Consider the following 22737-nt stretch of genomic DNA (forward strand, 5'->3'; position numbering starts at 1 on the left):
CACAATCATGCAATCATATCATAGATCTTAAAATAATCATAAAATAATTATTTCTATCTCAGATTTTGTGGTCACGAAACCACTATTCCGACTAGGCCCAAAATCAGGATATTACAGAATCTCTGTCCTCTCGGCAATATACAGTATAAACAAGAGAGGCTGCCTCACCTCAGTCTGTCTAGCACCTCTGTCCGACGCTCTCTATCCATAGCCCATGCCATTACCACCCCTAGCCTGATCACGGCCTCTCAGTGGCTATTGCTCTATTCTCTGTGGATGCGCAATACTAGTACCCTAAACTTGTATCTGATCGGTCCTCAATGGACACTCCCTATTATGACGATCTAATGATCCACACCTCAAAAACACCCTAGTCCTCCTGCAACACTTGCCCTGATGGCATCTACCACAATCGACACATGGCTGCAGTCCAGTAGTAATAACAGGGGCCCAGGTCAACCTGGCCCATCAGGTCTGGCTTTTTTCTTAGGCCTCTGTACAGAACTCGAGGGCTCCGAATCCCTCTTGTTCTTACTCCTCTCTCTATCTTTGTTTTGGTGCTCAACACGCTTAATATCCTCGGTGATCTTCACTTTCTCGACCAGAATAGAAAAAGCCTTGCTCCCTCTACAGAGCTATTACAACTCTCAAATTATCTCTGAGGCCATCCTCAAAGTGGACACACCTCTCATACTCCGATGTCACCATACCTCGTGTATAGCGGCTCAATCTTAGGAACTCGGCCTCATACTCGGCCACTGATTGATCCTTCTGAGTAAGTTCAGAAACTCCCTTCTACGAGCGTCCACATAACTGGCTCCCACATATTTCCCCTAGAAGGTGGTCTTAAATATCTCCCAGGTCAGACGTTCAGGCTGGCTGCCGTTCCTAACGACCAGCCACCATTGATAAGCCTCGTCACGCAACAGAGAGACTGCACCCTTTAATTTCTGCTCAGGGGTGCAATCTAAGTCATCAATAATCCACTCCGTAGCCTCTATCCAGTACCCAGCCACATTAGGGTCGACTCCAGTGATACCCCTAAAAAGTTTAGATCTATTGGACCGGATTCATTCCGTAATCAACCCACAGCCACCAAATCCAGTATTAGGCCCAGCTACCCTCTCCTATATCCTTAGCATAGCCTGGGACAATGCATCGTCCCCAGCCATGCGATCTTGAGACCTAGTCTTAGTAACAGGTGACACTGGTGTCTCATTCGTGTCCAAATTTGGCATATTGCCTAGTGAAGAGGACTTAGCTCACGCCCTTCTACGGCCTCTACCTTGGCCTCTAGTACCTTATCCGCAGATACCTCGTGTGCTCAGCAGATTTGGGCTTTTATCTACTTCAACAGTTTTATGAACCAACTATAGTTTTGATATTTATTAGCAGATGTTTTAAGTAAACAGTTTCAGCAATTCAGAGAGATTTTCACAAATCGCAGTTTCTATCAGTTTTGCTACAGTCTCAATTTTATTACAATTTCAGTATACACTGCCTAGAGTGTTTCCATAGTATACTATCTATAGTAATTTTGTAATATACTATCTACCGTATTTTTAGTTTCAACTGATCACAGTTTCAGAATACTTACAGGATCGACGCCGAAGACTCGGTGTACCATACACTAAGTCAAATCATTTCAAATGATTTCAAGATTAATTCCTTGAAAACCAATTTTTGAAACCCAAAATTCACAGGCAAGTTTTGTAACTTGGCTCTAATACCACTAAATGTAACACCCTCAATGTGACAGCCCAAAATTGACCCTAGTCGGGAAGTGGTTTCGGGACCACTAAACCGAGTCACCGAAATGTTTGAATGTAATATTTATTGTCTAGAATATGTATTTACGAATGTGTAAAAATTTCAAGCTTCGGTTTAGTCGATTGCATGTGAATTCAGTTAGTAGGACTTGTATGTCACTTTTGAAAAATGATAGGCTAATCTATAAGGACCTAATAGTACATGTAGTCAAGAGGAGGACTTGCATGTCAAAATTCCCCCAAGTGCTAGTGGCCGGCCATGACAAGGAAGCATGGGCAAGACATGTCATGAAACATGTTGGGTGAGTGGTTTATGTTGAAATAAATAAAATAAGGTGCATGAGTAAAAAAAAAGTGTGTGTGTGAAGGCTTTCCCTCCCTCCCCATTGCCGTGCAAGTGAGAAAGAAAAACAAAACAAAAAAAAAAAGCTTTGTTCATCTTTTTTCCATCCTTTTGGCCGAAAATCTCAAGGAGAAGAAAGGGTCCTTGCTCATGGTTGGTTTGGAATAGGTTGGCCATCCTTGTAGCTAGATTAAGGTATGTTTAATATGGTGCCATGAGATTCATGCATGTTCTTAGTTGCTAGTTTTAGTTCTAATTAGTCCATGATTCAAAACCTTGCTATGTCATGGGGATGATAGTATGAAATGAAAATTTGAGATAAGTAAGGTTAAATTTGATTTGGTAAAATCGGCCACATGGGTGTATATGTTTGTAAAAATATATTTTCTTTGTTAACTCCTTACAATCGGTTGTAGGAGTAATATTGGCTTATAAGGTTGAGTTGATTCATGATGTTGTATGTTAGGATTAAAATACTTGAGACTAGATTAGCTTAATGGTGACCATGCATTCGGCCTTGAAGCATTAAACAAAGGTTGGTTGAGATTTTGATATTTTGAACAAAGATAGTTGTGAAATGGGGTGAAAACCATTAAGTTATACACATAAAAATCCAGCAAGAAGATTAAACTACTAAATGTATTCATTTTAGATCAAGACATCAAAGAGGAGAACCAAGCAAAGGCAAAGCGAAGATAATCGAGTAGTAGATTGGGAATCATTTCATCCGATATAAGGTAAGTCATTAAGCACTTATTTGTACTAATTTAAAGGGTCGTAATGTCTAAGTAATGTTGCTGAATGGAATGGTAGAATATATATATAAACATGTATGTATGTGGTGATAAAAATATTGAATTGAAAGAAAAGAGGTGAGATGTATTGAATGATCGGTTCGGCACTAAGTGTGCGGTGTAAACATTTATAATCACAAATTGGCACTAAGTGTGCGGGTTCAAATTATACAGCACTAAGTGTGCAAGTTTGATTATATAGCACTAAGTGTGCGAGTTCGACTATTAAGCACTAAGTGTGCGGGCTTATGGCACATCCTCTAATAAACGTACACGTTCTCGTGCGGCCTTACCGAGTCAATCATGGACAGCGTGCGAGTAAACACCTTGAGCTTATGAGGAATGGACATTTTATTTATATTTTGAATTTTGGTTTGGTAAGTCTTGATCTATGTGGTGATATTGCTCGAAAATAAATGCATGCAATGTCATATGGCGTAATGTATGAAATATCAAGTAGGGCTTGGTATGTGACCAAACCGAAATGCCTAAAGAATTATAGTACCGTTTGGGGTGTGGATGGAGGATTTTAATCCCGCCTTAATTATTTTCTTTTATGGTATATTATTACTGAACGGAAATATAATGCTTATGGCTTACTGAGTTATATACTCACCCGGTGTTTGCTTGTCGCCATTTTAGGTTTCTCGGACTCGTCCTTTTTGCGTGCTCGTGATCGTCATTGGAGTCATCACACCGGCTATCAACTTTTGGTATCTTTTGTGTAGTCGGTTTAGGAGAACATTTTGGCATGTATAGGCTAATATGCTTTGTTGAACTTTGGTATGTAAACTTTTAGCCATGCGAAAATGGCATAAATGCTCGGTTGGATTTAGTTCTCCAATGTTAAGTCACAAGTCTTGGTAATTCGATTTCCATGTCTTATGCCATGGTTGATTATTTTGGTATTAAAATGCATGTTATGGCAATAGTGTAGTAGGGAGATGTTGGATAATGATTAGCCTCTGGTATGGCTAGTCATGATCATGATTTGTGACATGTATGATGAATCACTAGTTAGATCAAAGGGAAATCATGAAATAGGCATAGTTGCTTTAGTGACAGGTGCTGGCAGCAGCAGTAACGTGAGATTGAAAAATCACTAAAAATAGTAGGAATGGTATTAAATAGTAAATAAATTATGTAAATGTACCTTGATGAATCTACTTTTATATAGAAGAAACGAAATGGTCATATGAGTTATAAGTTAACAGATATTAAAGTTCTTGTGAAACAGGGCCAGAACGGTTTCTGGATCCCCTGTCCCGACTTTGGAAAATCATTGTAAATTAACCAGAGATAATTAGGAGTCATGCCATATATTTGTAGATTCCTCTCTGAGTCTAGTTTCTATAGAAACAAACGGCATCAGTATTGAAGCCCTGTACAGGTAGATATCCAATTCGTAATGCTCAAAGGTCAGTGTAGTCGATCCCTGCAACAGGGGAGACTTTAACTAATAAACTGTACCAATTGGCTCGACCAAAAATTCTAGAAAAAAATATGTAGATGGAAATATGAGTCTAGTTTCATGGAAAATTTGCGAAACTGATTTTCGAGTTGTAAAACTCAAGTTATGAATTTTGGAGCGACTAGTACACAGATTGGCAGCTTGTCTGGAAACTCTCAATAAGTGGGTTGAAGTCTGTTAACACCTCGTGTTCGACTCGGCATGACGGTCTCGGGTTCGGGTGTTACATTTTATTGGTATCAGAGCTATGGTTTAGTCGGTTCTAGGACTACCATAGCGCGTGTGAGTCTAGCTATACGTGCCTTAATGTTAATGTTTAAATGTGTGATGACTTCTGACGGTTAAAATTTTTGTTTTGATTAGTAAATGGATCCCGGTGTAGAGAGAACCTTGGCGGATGACGTTGAAAGTGTAGCGGCTGCTCCTGCACAAGGGACGCCGCCTGTTGAACCTCAGTCATCTGCGAATAATCAAGGTGAGGAGGCAAAACAAGCCTTCTTTACCATGATGAATGAGTGGGTAGCATATACGCCCGAACCAATCCTACTGTCCAACAATTCCGAATTTAAATAATCCACCCAAAGGGCTGTAATGCCATCGATTCGATCCTATGAGGCCGAGTAAGCCACCTGTAGACTTGATTAGAAAGCGCGGGGCTGAGGAGTTTAAGGCCATAGTTACTGATGATGCCGAAAGAGCCGAGTTCTGGCTTGATAACACCATTCGGGTGTTTGATGAACTGTCATGCACACCCGATGAATGTCTAAAGTGTGCTATATCCTTGTTGCGAGACTCAGCTTACTATTGGTGGAGGACTTTGATCTCCATAGTCCCAAACGAGCGAGTTACTTGGGATTTCTTTCAAACAGAATTTCGAAAGAAGTATATTAGTCAACGGTTCATCGATCAAAAGCGTAAGGAATTCTTGGAACTCAAGCAAGGCCGTATGACAGTACCTGAATACGAACATGAGTTCGTAAGACTTAGTCGGTATGCTCGGGAGTGTGTGGTCGATGAGGTTGCTATGTGCAAAAGATTTGAAGAAGGATTGAATGAAGATTTAAAACTACTAGTGGGTATTTTGGAGATAAAGGAGTTCGTGACGCTGGTCGAACGAGCCTGCAAGGCGGAAGAACTTGGAAAGGAGAAGAAGAAGGCTGAATTTGAAGCTAAAGACTATCGTAAGAGATCGATGGGTAAAGCTCCGTTCTCGATGGTAAAGAAGTTCGGGAGGACACTAATAAATCGAGGACGATCGTGGAATTTCCATTAGAGCACGACCATCGACGGACTCCCGAGCTACTTCGGTGGCTAGTGTGGGCAATAATCGTCAAGAGAGACCTGAATGCCCCAATGTGGAAGACGACACCTAGGTGAATGTTGGGGTAAGTCTGTTAACCTGCTCTCATTACGGATGTGGTTCGAAGGACCACTTCATTAGAGATTGCACGGAGCTAGATGAGAAGAATAAGATGCAAGGTGCAAGATCGAGTGGGGCGACAGCTAGAGGTAGACCCCCGAGGATTTCAGGAGGTAGGGGTGGTAATCAGAGAGGAGCCACTGATACGGCTGTTTGATCCGAGACTCGTGCTCCTGCTAGAGCATATGCCATCCGCGCACGAGAGGAGGCATCCTCCCCTGACGTTATCACTGGTACTTTTACTCTCTTTGATACTAGTGTGATTGCATTGATTGACCCGCTCTACTCATTCATATGTATGTGAAATCAGAGCATCCAAGAAGACTCTACGTTGAGTCTATCGAGTTCGTAATTCGAGTGTCAAACCCTTTGGGTCAATACGTACTCGTTGATAAAGTGTGCAAGAGATGCCACCTAATAATTCGAGAATCCTGTTTTCCGGCCGATCTGATGCTTCTACCATTTGATGAATTCAATGTTATTCTTGGTATGGATTGGCTGAACGTACATGATGCAGTGGTGGACTGCAAAAGGAAAACCATTGATTTGAGGAGTGCAAATAATGAGGTAGTCCGAGTCGAGTCTACTGATTTAAAAGGAGTGCCAGCGATAATATCTTCTATGACCGCTCGGATATATGTGAAAAAGGGGTGTGAAACATACCTTGCGTATGTGCTTGAAAGTAAAGAGACGGAAAAGAAACTCGAATCGGTACCGGTGGTTTGTGAGTATTGAGATGTTTTTCGGAGGAGTTACGGATTGCCACCGGTTCGAGAAGTGGAATTCGACATCGGTTGTACCGGTACTACGCCGATCTCAATAGCTCCGTGATCGTATGGCATTAACGGAGTTAAAGGAATTGAAGGTCCAATTACAAGAATTGACGGATAGGGGTTTCGCTCGACCGAGTTTTTCTCCATGGGCGCACCAGTATTGTTTGTGAAAAAGAAGGACGGAAGCATGAGGTTGTGCATCGACTATCGTCAACTCAATAAAGTGACGATAAAGAATAAATATCCGTTGCCACGAATTGACGATTTGTTTGATCAATTAAAGGGAGCCTCGGTGTTTTCAAAGATAGATTTGAGGTCGGGGTACTATCAGTTGAGGGTCCGAGAATCGGACATACCCAAAACCGCTTTTAGAACGAGGTACGGTCACTACGAATTCTTGGTGATGCCGTTTGGGCTCACTAATGCCCCTGCGGTGTTTATGGATTTAATGAATAGAATTTTCAGGCCATACTTGGATCGGTTCGTAGTTGTATTTATCGATGACATTTTGGTCTATTCGAGAGATGAAACCGAACATCTTGAACACCGAGGCTAGTGTTGCAAATCTTACGAGATAAGCGATTATACGCAAAGTTCAAGAATGTGAATTTTGGTTGAAAGAGGTTAGCTTTTGGGGCACGTGATGTCCGTGATCGGTGTCGTGGTGGACCGAACAAAATTTCGCCATAGTCGATTGGAAACCACCAAGGAATGTTACCGGTTAGAGCTTTTTGGGGCTTGCGGTTATTACCGACGATTTGTAAAAGGTTTTCGACGATAGCCACGCCAATGACGGGTTACTCCAAAAGGATGTTAAGTTCGAATGGACGGAGAAATGTCGAAAAGTTTCGATCAATGAAAGCTTATTTGATGAAGCCCCAATTCTAGTGCAACCCGAATCGGGCAAAGAGTTTGTCATTTATAGTGACGCATCCCTACATGGGTTGGGTTGCGTATTGATGCAAGAAGGGCGAGTTGTGGCCTATGCGTCGAGACAATTAAAGCCACATGAGAAAAATTATCCGACCCATGATCTCGAATTGGTCGCCATGGTATTCGCTTTAAAGATATGGCGACATTACTTATTTGGTGAGAAGTGCCATGTGTATTCGGATCACAAAAGTCTCAAATATTTGATGACTCAAAGAGACTTAAATCTGCGACAAAGACGTTGGCTCGAGTGTTAAAGGATTATGAGTTGGTCATTGACTATCACCCGGAAAGCCTAATGTGGTTGCGGATGCCTTAAGTCGTAAATCACTATTTGCGCTATGAACGATGAATGTACACTTGTCCATTCTACCCGACAATGTGTTAGTAGCTGAATTGAAAGCCAAACCATTATTGATACGTCAAATTCGTGAAGCTCGTAAAGTCGACGATGAGTTGGTTGCAAAACGGGATGAGTGTGTTCGAACAAGGAATCGAATTTCAGATTGACGACCATGATTGCTTGACGTTCAAGGGTCGATTATGTATTCCAAGGAATTCGAACTTGTTTCGATGATTTTGAACGAGGCTCACAAGAGTCGAATGTCAATCCACCCGGGAGTACGAAAATGTACAACGACCGAAACACCGCTTTTGGTGGCATGGTATGAAACGAGACATTTCCAACCTTGTTTCAAGTGCTTAGTATGTCGCAAGTAAAGGCGGAACATCAAGTGCCCACGGGTTTGCTTCACCAATCATGATACCTGAATGGAAATGGGAACGAGTCACGATGGATTTTGTATCTGGCTTGCCAGTGTCGGCAAGTAAGAAAGATGCAATTTGGGTCGTCGTTGATAGATTGACTAAGTCGGCTCACTTTATCCCCGACGCACGGATTTTTCATTGGATAAGCTAGCTGAATTGTATGTTTCTCGATTGTGAGATTACACGGGTACCGATTTCTATTGTGTCGGACAGAGATCCAAGATTCACCTCACGATTTTGGAAGAAATTGCAAGAAGCTTTGGGTACCAAGTGCATTTTAGCACCGCTTTTCATCCCCAAACCGATGGTCAATCGGAGCGGATAATTCAGATACTTGAGGATATGTTGAGATGTTGCATCCTCGAGTTTAATGGTTCATGGGAACGGTATTTACCCTTGATTGAATTCGCTTACAACAATAGTTTTCAATCAAGCATTAAGATGGCGCCTTACGAGGCTTTGTATGGTCGTAAATGCCGTACACCATTGTTTTGGACTGAGCTCGGTGAAAGCAAAATTTTCGGGGTGGATTTGATTAGAGATCTTGAGCAAAAGTTCGAGTAATTCGTGAGAGTTTGAAGGCTGCTTCGAATCGTCAGAAGTCGACGCGGATTTAAAACGAAGAGATATTGAGTATCAGGTGGGAGACAAAGTGTTTCTTAAGGTATCACCCTGGAAAAAGATACTCAGATTTGGCCGTAAGGGCAAATTGAGTCCGAGATTCATTGGGCCATATGAGATCTCCGAACGAGTCGGCCCAGAAGTAGCGTATAGGTTGCTTTTACCCCCTGAACTCGAAAGGATCCACAACGTTTTCCATGTTTCGATGCTTCGACGTTACCGATCCGATCCTTCACATGTAATAAACCCCTCCGAGATTGAAATTCAAGCCGATATGAGTTATGAAGAAGAACCGATTCGTATCCTAGCTCGTGAAGTGAAGGAGTTGCGAAACAAAAGGGTTCCGTTAGTAAAAGTGTTATGGCTCAAACACGGGATGGAAGAAGCTACTTGGGAACCCGAGAATTCTATGAAAGAGCGTTACCCAAACCTGTTTATCGGTAAGATTTTCAGGGACAAAAATTCCTTAAGTGGGGGAGAGTTGTGACAGCCCAAAATTGACCCTAGTCGGGAAGTGGTTTGGGACCACTAAACCGAGTCACCGAAATGTTTGAACGTAATATTTATTGTCTAGAATATGTATTTACGAATGTGTAAAATTTCAAGCTTGGTTTAGTCGATTGCATGTGAATTCAGTTAGTAGGACTTGTATGTCACTTTTGAAAAATGATAGGCTAATCTATAAGGACCTAATAGTACATGTAGTCAAGAGGGAGGACTTGCATGTCAAAATTCCCCCAAGTGCTAGTGGCCGGCCATGACAAGGAAGCATGGGCAAGACATGTCATGAAACATGTTGGGTGAGTGGTTTATGTTGAAATAAATAAAATAAGGTGCATGAGTAAAAAAAAAAGTGTGTGTGTGAAGGCTTTCCCCTTCCCTCCCCATTGCCGTGCAAGTGAGAAAGAAAAACAAAAAAAAGCTTTGTTCATCTTTTTTCCATCCTTTTGGCCGAAAATCTCAAGGAGAAGAAAGGGTCCTTGCTCATGGTTGGTTTGGAATAGGTTGGCCATCCTTGTAGCTAGATTAAGGTATGTTTAATATGGTGCCATGAGATTCATGCATGTTCTTAGTTGCTAGTTTTAGTTCTAATTAGTCCATGATTCAAAACCTTGCTATGTCATGGGGATGATAGTATGAAATGAAAATTTGAGATAAGTAAGGTTAAATTTGATTTGGTAAAATCGGCCACATGGGTGTATATGTTTGTAAAATATATTTTCTTTGTTAACTCCTTACAATCGGTTGTAGGAGTAATATTGGCTTATAAGGTTGAGTTGATTCATGATGTTGTATGTTAGGATTAAAATACTTGAGACTAGATTAGCTTAATGGTGACCATGAATTCGCCTTGAAGCATTAAACAAAGGTTGGTTGAGATTTTGATATTTTGAACAAAGATAGTTGTGAAATGGGGTGAAAACCATTAAGTTATACACATAAAAATCCAGCAAGAAGATTAAACTACTAAATGTATTCATTTTAGATCAAGACATCAAAGAGGAGAACCAAGCAAAGGCAAAGCGAAGATAATCGAGTAGTAGATTGGGAATCATTTCATCCGATATAAGGTAAGTCATTAAGCACTTATTTGTACTAATTTAAAGGGTCGTAATGTCTAAGTAATGTTGCTGAATGGAATGGTAGAATATATATATAAACATGTATGTATGTGGTGATAAAAATATTGAATTGAAAGAAAAGAGGTGAGATGTATTGAATGATCGGTTCGGCACTAAGTGTGCGGTGTAAACATTTATAATCACAAATTGGCACTAAGTGTGCGGGTTCAAATTATACAGCACTAAGTGTGCAAGTTTGATTATATAGCACTAAGTGTGCGAGTTCGACTATTAAGCACTAAGTGTGCGGGCTTATGGCACATCCTCTAATAAACGTACACGTTCTACGCATTGGCCTTACCGAGTCAATCATGGACAGCGGTGCGAGTAAACACCTTGAGCTTATGAGGAATGGACATTTTATTTATATTTGGAATTTTGGTTTGGTAAGTCTTGATCTATGTGGTGATATTGCTCGAAAATAAATGCATGCAATGTCATATGGCGTCTTGTATGAAATATCAAGTAGGGCTTGGTATGTGACCAAACCGAAATGCCTAAAGAATTATAGTACCGTTTGGGGTGTGGATGGAGGATTTTAATCCCCTTAATTATTTTCTTTTATGGTATATTATTACTGAACGGAAATATAATGCTTATGGCTTCTTGAGTTATATACTCACCGGTGTTTGCTTGTCGCCATTTTAGGTTTCTCGGACTCGTCCTTTTTGCGTGCTTTCGTGATCGTCATTGGAGTCATCACACGGCTATCAACTTTTGGTATCTTTTTGTGTAGTCGGTTTAGGAGAACATTTTGGCATGTATAGGCTAATATGCTTTGTTGAACTTTGGTATGTAAACTTTTAGCCATGCGAAAATGGCATAAATGCTCGGTTGGATTTAGTTCTCCAATGTTAAGTCACAAGTCTTGGTAATTCGATTTCCATGTCTTATGCCATGGTTGATTATTTTGGTATTAAAATGCATGTTATGGCAATAGTGTAGTAGGGAGATGTTGGATAATGATTAGCCTCTGGTATGGCTAGTCATGTTCATGATTTGTGACATGTATGATGAATCACTAGTTAGATCAAAGGGAAATCATGAAATAGGCATAGTTGCTTTAGTGACAGGTGCTGGCAGCAGCAGTAACGTGAGATTGAAAAATCACTAAAAATAGTAGGAATGGTATTAAATAGTAAATAAATTATGTAAATGTACCTTGATGAATCTACTTTTATATAGAAGAAACGAAATGGTCATATGAGTTATAAGTTAACAGATATTAAAGTTCTTGTGAAACAGGGCCAGAACGGTTTCTGGATCCCCTGTCCCGACTTTGGAAAATCATTGTAAATTAACCAGAGATAATTAGGAGTCATTCCATATATGTGTAGATTCCTCTCTGAGTCTAGTTTCTATAGAAACAAACGGCATCAGTATTGAAGCCCTGTACAGGGAGATATCCAATTCATAATGATCAAAGGTCAGTGTAGTCGATCCCTGCAACAGGGGAGACTTTAACTAATAAACTGTACCAATTGGCTCGACCAAAAATTCTAGAAAAAAATATGTAGATGGAAATATGAGTCTAGTTTCATGGAAAATTTGCGAAACTGATTTTCGAGTTGTAAAACTCAAGTTATGAATTTTGGAGCGACTAGTACACAGATTGGCAGCTTGTCTGGAAACTCTCAATAAGTGGGTTGAAGTCTGTTAACACCTCGTGTTCGACTCCGGCGACGGTCTCGGGTTCGGGGTGTTACACTCAAACTCGGCCTGGACGTTATGGCTGAATCTGGCGATGTCACATGATAAGGTGATTGAAAACTAAGTTGACGGTAAAACCATATCCGTCTATAAACATTTAATTAACTAAAAAAAACACATGTCTATTGTTTTGACTCAAACGTATCATTTTAGCGGAAGCTTTGGAAATCATTTATTTTAAAGTAGAATCGTTCATTTTATTGAAAACCTTAGTTTTTTAGGAAATTTGTATTTTCGTTAAGTACTAGTTGTATATCCGTAAAAGCAATTAAAATTCTCAAAGTTAAAACAAAACAGTCCATAAAGTCCAACTACATAAAAATACCCCACAATCAAGTAAAACTATAAACAAAAGTAAAATAGTTTAAAATATGTGTGGCCACCGTCGAGTCCTCCGCTGCTTCGAGCCATCAAGTCTGAGGATTACCTGTACATATTAAACAGAAGGTGTGAGTTTACATAAACTCAGTGCGTAATCCCCATAGAAAACTTGCATACATGTAATTAGCAGTACACAGTCAAATGTTGTCTAAAGCCTAAGCCTGTTACAGTTTTAGTAGTACTTTGGGCCTTAGCCCATTTCAGTCCAGTATTAGATACGCATTAGAGCTTTAGCCCATCACAAACGCAAACAGTAATCAGTAACAAAGTCCTACCCACCAGCCTCTACACACCATTTCCGTCCATCCATACACTCCATGTGGGGATTCAAACACCCACCCATACTTACACTCCACGTAGTACCGAATGTGGCACATATTCAGTATATTGCAGCTGAGCTGCCAGATAATAGGCTTAAAGCCTTTCAGTACACTTCCTCCAAATATCATCATCCCAACCCAACCCAATGAAATGCAAACATACAATATGTTATGCTTTTATACAACCATCAGTCATACGTATACATATATATATATCAGTAATCATGCATAATTTATCATGTATCGCATACACTTAGATCATACATTTAGGGGTCTAGGTAACGTTTACCGACCCTATAGTAGGTTCATAGTCGACTTGAGCGACCTGTGCAACCCTAAAATTCATTTCAGATAAATGGGATCACACGCCCAAGTAGCTTACCCGTGTGGGCTCACACGCCCGTGTGGCCAAAACGGCCCAAATTGGCCCTGGATCCACACGGCCTGGACCAAAATCCCACATGCCTGTGTGGACTACCCGTGGGGGCTCACACACCTACATGGCCCACACGACCGTGTCTTGTGCAAACGGCCTGGCCTTATCAATCACACTTCCGTGTTATGGCACACAGTCTATCACACGGACTAACACACACCAATGTAGCGTCGACAGTTGGGTTTTCGGCTTTCGTCAAAACCTCGTTTTCTACATTTTCGGCTATACACCTGGTTTCAACTGATGCTACAACTATCCCCGAGCACTCCAGAACCTATAATTGACCAATTTCATTCAAATTATCACTTAATTAATCGAACTAAAATTGAATCCGAAACGAGAAACGCATCTCTTAAGCGATGAAAAGCTTACCTCAGCACCTTGAAACAGTTGATTATGCAATAGCATAATGAGACCCTTAATCCACGCGAGATGCTACTGCCAAATGTCAAAAACCCCCAAATAGAAGTTTAAAAAATCATAAGTTAAAGAGAGCAAAAAAATCCACTTACCAGAACGTGCGACGAAAATTTACCCAACGGAACGGAGGTGTGGTAGCCAGCAAAAAGAGACAGAAACTGAAAGAAGAATGGAAATAAGAATTTGGGTTTGACAATAGAAAAATGAAAGAAGAAGAAGAAAGGGTGAAGAGATGGTGTCAAAAAGTTAGGGAGTTTTGGGAAAACTGAAATTTTTCAAAAAGCAAACGATAATGCTCAGTAAATATGATAACACCAAAATTTACCCCCCTAAATTCTCTCTGCCAAACTCCCACTACTCAGATTTCCATTACAACTCAAACTCTCCAACCGACGAGCAAATAAAAATATTTGTCCTTACGCTCAGTAGAGATTCAAACTCTTGACCCTCTACCAACCAACACTCCTCTTCACCACTAGACCAGCAAGCCTATTATGGTAAGTACTTACAAAGTTTTAATTAAAAGTCTACTAGGCAGAAATAAGGGTTAAGTCAGAAAAATACCAGAATTTTCCAAAGTCAGGGCTTAAACTTGGTACCTCTCACACACACCTAGAACACTTAACCACTGAAGCAGTTGTGTCACATTTTCACAATAACAAAAATAGGAATTTTGGGGCATTACATAATTACTATGTAGGATTTTCTCAACGGATCAACTATTTGGGAAAGAAATAACTTAAACCCTAGGATTGAAAACCCTAGGAAGTCATTTAGGTCGGAATTAACCCAAAATTGGTGTGGTCAATACGTGAACCCCTTACCCCCGAACCGATCTGGACTGTGAGGTCAAGTGATAAGATGTTCTTACCAACTCATTAGTTTAAGGGATGATCGAGAGATCCTACTAGGGTAGCGACTAGTTGATTGAAGTAGAAACCCAAAATAGGAATTAGCTATAATCACTGAAGCAAGCTAATCACCCATACTTAGATTTGGTTTAGTTTAGAACTATAACAACTCGATTTTAGGCCTACTCAGAACAATGGTTTCGGGACCACGAATCCGAATAGAAATACTTGTTTTTATGGAATTATTTTGTAAAAATTTCGTTCAAAAATTTTGATGTTTGAGCACTCAATTTAGTAAAAATGACTAAATTGTAAAAAGTGCAAAAGTTGAGTTCTACATGCTAGAGGTGTCTAACTATTATGAAATTTTAAATTGAGGGACCTTAGATGGTAATTAGACCACTTGTTAAGTTAGTGGACAAAAATGGACATGAGGTAAGAGAAATTTCATGTTTTATAAAAAGGGCATTTTGGTAATTTGTCAACTAAAGACAAAATAAGTAAAATAAAAGCAAAATTTAGTCTGTCTTCTTCTTCCTTGGCTGAAAATTAAAGGGATAAGACGTAGCTAGGGTTTTTCCACTTTTCAATCTGGATTGTAAGTCCGTTCTTGTCTCGTTTTTAATGCTCTTTACATTTTCTAAAGCCATTATCACTCGATCTACCTATTTCTATCACTAATTTGAGAAATGATTAAGGTCTAAGGTTTTAACCTTGTTATAAATGTGTTTATTTTGATGTTTAATGATAGATTATGCAATTTTTATGTTTGATAAACAACTTTTGATAAGTGATTTTCGATGAAAATGCCTAAAAGGACCTATTTGTAAAAGTTATAAAATAAGGAGTAAAAGTGTGATTGAATGAAAAATGTGGGCTGGTATGAGTACAATAAAGATTCAGCTAGGCTTGAATAATGAACAAATTTGATGAAAATCATTTTACGAGCCTAGGGACTAAAGTGTAAAAATGTCAAAGTTTAGGGGCAAAAATGTAATTTTTGCCATAGTTTAATTTTTGGGTTGAATTGAACAATTTGAATATTAAATGGGTTAATTTTTTTATTATAGATCAAGAGAAACGAGGTCTGAACCTAGATCAGAGGAAAAATAAAGTGTTTGGCGATTAGGTCCCATTTCTATTATTTTTGTACCGAGGTAAGTTCGTATGTAAATAATGAATTGTTTTAATCATGTTTTAAATGTTTTATTATTGTATGAATTTTTATTTACCCTTGGACGTATTCAACAAATTTTCGACAAGTGTGAAATCCCGGTTGAACCTTAGGAATAGATTAGATACAAATGTCATGACATTAGGGTTACTAAGATTACATGTAAGACCATATCTGGGATATGGCATCAATATGAGACTTCGTGTAAGACCATACCTGGGCTATTGGCATCGATACGAGATTACATGTAAGACCATATCTGAGATATGGCATTGGTATGGTACTGTGTGTATGAGATTCCCAAGTATCTTTTAGTATTCCAAGTGGTTCAGCGGGAAATTCAATAGGTAATTTAACGGGTATGTCAAAGATTAATTGTGTGTAAATCTAATTTGAGATGACACATCTATGTTAGTAAAACTCATACGTAATGAGTTCGTTATGTGATGAACTCTCAGTAAGGTTATGATTGAGTATGTTATGATAATAAGATCTTAATAATATTTATGCCAATTATCATCAAGTTAATTGTATGTTAAATGTTTGGAAAAGATTCTTATTATTTGCATAGGAACTTACTAAGCTATATAGCTTACTCCTCTTTCTTTTCCCTTGTCTTATAGTGTCACCAAGCTAGCTCGGGGATCAGAGACTGTCGGAGATCCACTCACACTGTCAACTTATTATTTTGGGTACAAATGAATTCAACATTTTGAGTTATAGCACATATAGGTACTTGGTCATTTTGTTATGTGTCATAATTGAATTGGCCTAATGTGTTGGCCTTTATTGGTTAGTAATTCATCTTGTAAACGGCCATTTGAAATTGGCTAATATTGGTATAAGTATATATATATATGATGATGCTTTTCATGGATGTGGGAAATTGCATGTTTTGAATTGATATGTGTGTAAAGTTTGAGTATGATAAATGTTAAAATGTGAATGAGGTGTTGATGTCTTGGTTATGGTCGATTTGGTTATATGTATATGATTGGATTGGTGTTGTATATTGTTGTGTAGGTATGATCAGGGAAGGGTGACAAAATGGCTTGGTAAATAACCTTATTTTTGTCCGCACGGGTAGACACACGGGCGTTTGTCTAGGCTGTGTGTGACACACGGCTTGCCCCATAGGTGTATGCTTCAGCCGTGTGTCCCCTATACCTCAATTGTTGCAAAACAGAATGCTTAGAATTGAACACACAGGCAGAGACACGGGCGTGTGTCTCAGCCGTGTGGATGACACGGCCTCAAGCATGGGCATGTATCTTAGGTGTGTGAAGTCTGCACCTATTTTGTGAAAAATCAAAATTATTAAGTTGACCACACAGCCTAGCACACGGGCGTGTGACTTGGCCGTGTGTCTTCAATTAGTTCTTAGGTGACAAATAGAGAGTTACACGGGTTAGGGACCTGGGCGTGTGTGACTACACGGCCTGCCCACATGAGCATGTCCCAAGCCACACGGGCGTGTATGTAATGCCCCTTACCCGTGTTCTATGCAAAAATAGGGTACGAGACATTACCAGAACATAACACATGCAATCGTACGAAACTGTGACATAGATTTTTTTTTATATATATCCAAGTTAAAATAATTCAAATTTCATACTCAATCATGCATCCTCATACCTTATAGCTTGAACGATATTAATTAATATCAATGGCCATATACAAAATGAGCTATCAAATATTGAAGGCTAACATTTTAGGCCAAATTAATTATGACACAAAACAAAATAAGTCCTCTATACATGCCATAATCCAAAATATTGTTTTCAAAATACCAAAAGACTGTTGATAGTGTGAATGGATCTCCAACGATCTCCGAACCTCGAGTTGGCTTGGTGACACTATAAGATAAACGAAAGGAAAAAGAGTAAGCATAAAGCTTAGTAAGTAAGTATGTAAATAATAAACAATTTGTCAACATGATTCTCAAGGTAAAACAATCATAATTGTACAATTACTCATTTTCAGATTAAGTTGTTTTCATGAGTCATAGTCACTAAATTATTTATAGCTAGAGCTACGAAACTCCAAATTAAGACCTGTTAATTTTTCCAAAAACTAGACTCACATATATTCTTACCATAAAATTTTCAGAATTTTTGGTTTAGCAAATTAGTACAGTTTATGCATTAAAGTTACCCCTATTTCACTATCCAACAGTTCCAACCTCTCTTCACTAAAAATTATTTGTCTCATTGTACGGGACTCCAAATTAAGAACAGCTAATTTTCCCAAAAATTAGACTCACAAATATTCTTACCATAAAATTTTTAGAATTTTTGGTTTCGCCAATTAGTACAGTTTATTCATTAAATATACCCCTGTTTCACTGTCTGATAGTTCTAATCTTTCTTTACTAAAAATTATTAATCTCATGGCATAGATCTCAGATGCTGTCCCTGTCAATTCCTTTTGAAAATAAACTCATTAAGGATTTTAAGCATGCAAATTATGACCCATAATTATTTTTGTAAAATTTTTAATGATTTTCCCAAATCAAAACAGGGGATTCCAAAATCATTTTGTCCCTATCTCACAAAAATCCAATTATCACAGAATATGAAATTCTTTTGCCTTCACCGTTTATTTGATGAAAACATAAACTCATTAAGATTTAACTTCATATCTTATTCAACCTATTATTCAATTCCTACCATTTTTGGTGATTTTTCAAAGTCACACAACTGTTGCTATCTAAAACTATTTTATTATAAAATTTCATTTTTACATAATTTCACTTACTCCATTCTATCTTACCAAAAGATTCACTCAACTATCGACCACATTGTTCACAACTTTTCCCATCGATATACCTGCACTTATTCATCACATAATCATGTATATATGTATTTTCACTTAGTAAATTTCCCATTGAACTCATCAGAATAATAACAGATACCCGGTGGCCTGTGCATATACCACCCTTGTAACTGAAGCTCTCTGGTACGCATAGTAGCCTGCACTTAGTACTACAAATGCGACCTAAAAATCTGGTACACGTAGTAGCCTGCACTTAATACTACACATGTGACCTAAAACGGTCTTAAACACATAGTAGCCTGCACACAGTACTACACATGTGTTCTCACAATGGATCATTCGTATCTCTTCTATTCCGAAGGTTCAACCGGGAAATTCTTCACTTTTCAACATTTTACTAACTCGCTCTTAGTCAATCTCAATTCGTAGTTTACATCAATTGATCATTCTATAGGTAGCCACATCTCATATAGTAACAAAAGATAATAACATAAAAAGAATCTCACTATTATTTACGTACAAACTTACCTTGGTGCAAAATATAGAAATTTTGCAATTTAGTCCATAATCTTTTCCTTTCCACGATTAAGGTCGATTCCACGTGTAACACCCCAAACCCGGCCTGGAAGTTTGGCTCGAATCTGGCATGTCACATTGAAGTGTTTTTCGAAAACCATGTTTCCATTAAAAACCCTTCTTAATAATTAAAAACTTATATCCTTTTTAAACCTTGTTAGAAAACCTCAGTTAAATAACATTCTTAACAACTTTGTAAAAATTTTGGTAGTTGTGGAAGCTTAATTTAAAAACAATTGCGGATACGTGATGTTTTGAACAACAGTAGTTGCTTTGGAAAACCGTGTTCTAATACTAGCAATTATAAGAACAATAAATAAAATTCCAAATTTGAAATCCAGAAAATTACAACAGCTTTACTACAACCCACATAAAAACATTTAAAAGTAATAATCAAAACTGTAACATAAATAATGTGTGTGGCTTCCTCCGAGCCCCTCGCAGCTCCGATTCGTCTAAGGCTAAAAATTACCTGAAAAGTTAATAAACGGGATGAGTTTACAAAAACTCAGTGTAAAATCCCCTACTATATAAAAAGAACAGTCAGTCATATAAAAAAATTAAAAGTTGGCCCCAGCCCTACTTACAGTTCCAGTATCAATTAGGCCTTAGCCCATTATAACAGACAGTACCAGATGGGCCTTAGCCCATTACAGAATAAGAAACATTATTAGAACTAGAATCAAAATGAGAATCAGAATCAGGTGACACAATCAGAATTAAAATCAGAATCAGAATCAGAATCAGAATTAGGTAATAGAATCGTAATCGATTATCAAATGTAACCGTAATCGAATTAGGTAATGTAATCGTAATCAATATTAGGTAACAGAATCAGAATTAGAATGTGAATGTAAACCCAACCCAATCCATCCGTATACACCCCCGTACCAACCTTACACCATGTGGGGAGACAACTCGACCCACCCATTCGCCATACATAATTACGTAATTTGCAATGAGGTCGCGGATATTGTGACGAAGTCACCAGAACAGATATATGTGGCAAGGCCACCAGATTGTAGCGAGGCTGCCAGAACGCTTCATCCATCAATATAACCCATATCCCATGCAACAGATATACATGTCATGGCATACAACATACAGAATCAGAATATCATGTCCATATTTGATCAAACAATCACAGTCAAGTCATTCATATCACCAACATATATTCACAATCAAACCACAACCACACAAATTAAGTCACCACTTGCCCACAAGGGCAAAATAGTCATTTAACACCCTAGGGGTAAAATGGTAATTTTACCCCATAAGGGTATCTCGGTAATTCTACCTTACAGGAGTATTTCAGTAATTCTACCCTACAGGGGTATTTCGGTATTTCTACCCTACAAGGGTATTTCAATAATTCTACCCTACAGGGGTATTTTAGTAATTCTACCGTATAGGGGTAATTCGGTATTTCTACCCTACAGGGATATTTCGATATTTCTACCCTACAAGGTTATTTCAGCATTTCTAACCTACAAGGGTATTTCGGTAATTTTGTAAATTGAGGGTAAAACAGTAATTCTGTAAATTAAGGGTACTTTGGTAATTTTACAAGTCGAGGGTATTTTCATAATTTTACAGGTCGAGGGTATTTCAGTAATTTCACAAATCAGGGGTATTTTGGTAATTTTACAACCTAGGGGTATTTTGATAATTTTACAAACCAGGGGGATTTTGGTAATTTTACAAACTAGAGGTATTTTGGTAATTTTATAAACCATGGGTATTTCAGTAATTTTACAAACTAAGGGTATTTTGGTAATTTTGTAAACCAAGGGTATTTTGGTAATTTTACAAACCAGGGGTATTTTGGTAATTTTATAAACCAAGGGTATTTTAGTAATTTTACAAACCAGAGGTATTTTGGTAATTTTGTAAACTAAGGGTATTTTGGTAATTTTACAAACCAGGGGTATTTTGGTGATTTTATAAACCAAGGGTATTTTAGTAATTTTACAAACTAGGGGTATTTTCGTAATTTGGTAAACTAAAGTATTCTAAACAGCGATAACAATACGAATGGGCCTAAAGCCCTTTCTCCGCCCAAATGGGCCCACACACTCGTGTGGCCCTTTTAGCCCAAATCTAGCCATAGATGTGAGATTCACCTAGCCTAGTCCAATATTTACTACACAATCAAACAACTTATCCAATTGGGCCCGTAGGCCCATTGGGCCCATATGGCCCCTTTCGCCCGTCATGTCTGAAGAAGCTATCCTACACTAGAGTAGTGAGAAATACACACCGATAGGAAGCGGAGTTAATCCGCGCTCGAGCACTCTTAGCCGACGCCAACCCAAACGAGCACGCCATAAAGCGAAGGATCACCAAGAAAGGTACCTTTACTCTCCTCATGGTTCTCTCTCTTTAAAGCCAGCTTCGCATCCACTCTTATGTTAGCTTCCTGATGTGGGATCCCTCCATCATCAGAGTTTAAATTCAACACCAACTTTTGTCGCCACCTGTTAGCAAAATAAATATTCTTTGATTGCCATGAGTTTCGAACCCTCGACCTCCTTGCCACCTCTATGACGCAACCTTCCTGCCTCTTATGTAGCGCTACTTTGCCACTAAACCACAAGGCTTTTTGTGGCACAATTTCCCCAACAATATTCTTAAGGCCTACCTACTACACTCAGGGTTTGATTCACCTTAAACCAAAATTTTTGCTAGAGTCCAGATTTGAACCCAGGACTTCTCCAACACTTCTCAGCACACTTAACCACTAAAACAAGCCTTCATTATCAAAATTTACACGCACAACAAAATATTATAAGCTGCCTTCAGCCGCTCCCATGCTCCAGGCCCAAAATTTCTAGGCCCAAATTCAGGGTGTTACACCACGTCTTTCATGGTCTATAATAACACATTTGACTTATTAAAATTCTTACATTATTCAAATTAACCCAAAAACATCCTATGGCAAAATTTAAAATTTTTCCCCTAAAGTTTCACAAAATTACAATTTTGCTCCTAGGTTTGGGAAATAATTTTTATTCAATTTCCTTGTATTTTAGGCTCAGTCGAACCATTTTCATAACTATAGCAGTCCACAATTTGCATTAAATCATACACTTACACACATTTTACACTTTTTTACAAACTAGTCCTTTTATGCAATTTCAACAAAAATCACTTAGTAAAAGTTGTTTATCACACTCCAAACATTCATATTCTTCCATAAAACATCAAAATACATGCATGAAATCCTTGGGTAAAATTTTAAATATAAACCCTAGCTCAAAATATTGGTAGAAATAGGTAAATCGAGCTACGAGGATCTCAAAAATGTAAAGAACATTAAAAACGGAGCTAAAACAGACTTACAATCGAGCTTGGAAGTTTGAAAAACCCTAGCTATGTCTTCCTCATGTGAGATTCGGCCAAGGGGTTGAAGATGGACAAAAATTGGCTTTTATTTTTGTTTTTAATTCATTTTAATAACTAAATGACCAAAATTCCCTTAATGAAAAACTTTGAAAACATGCCTAACCATGTCCATTTTTGTCCACCAACTTAACCAATGGTCTAATTACCATATAAGGACCTCCAATTTAAAATTTCATAA

Source organism: Gossypium arboreum, chromosome 2 (genome assembly GCF_025698485.1).
Source record: "Gossypium arboreum isolate Shixiya-1 chromosome 2, ASM2569848v2, whole genome shotgun sequence".
In the NCBI taxonomy this organism is placed as follows: Eukaryota; Viridiplantae; Streptophyta; class Magnoliopsida; order Malvales; family Malvaceae; genus Gossypium; species Gossypium arboreum.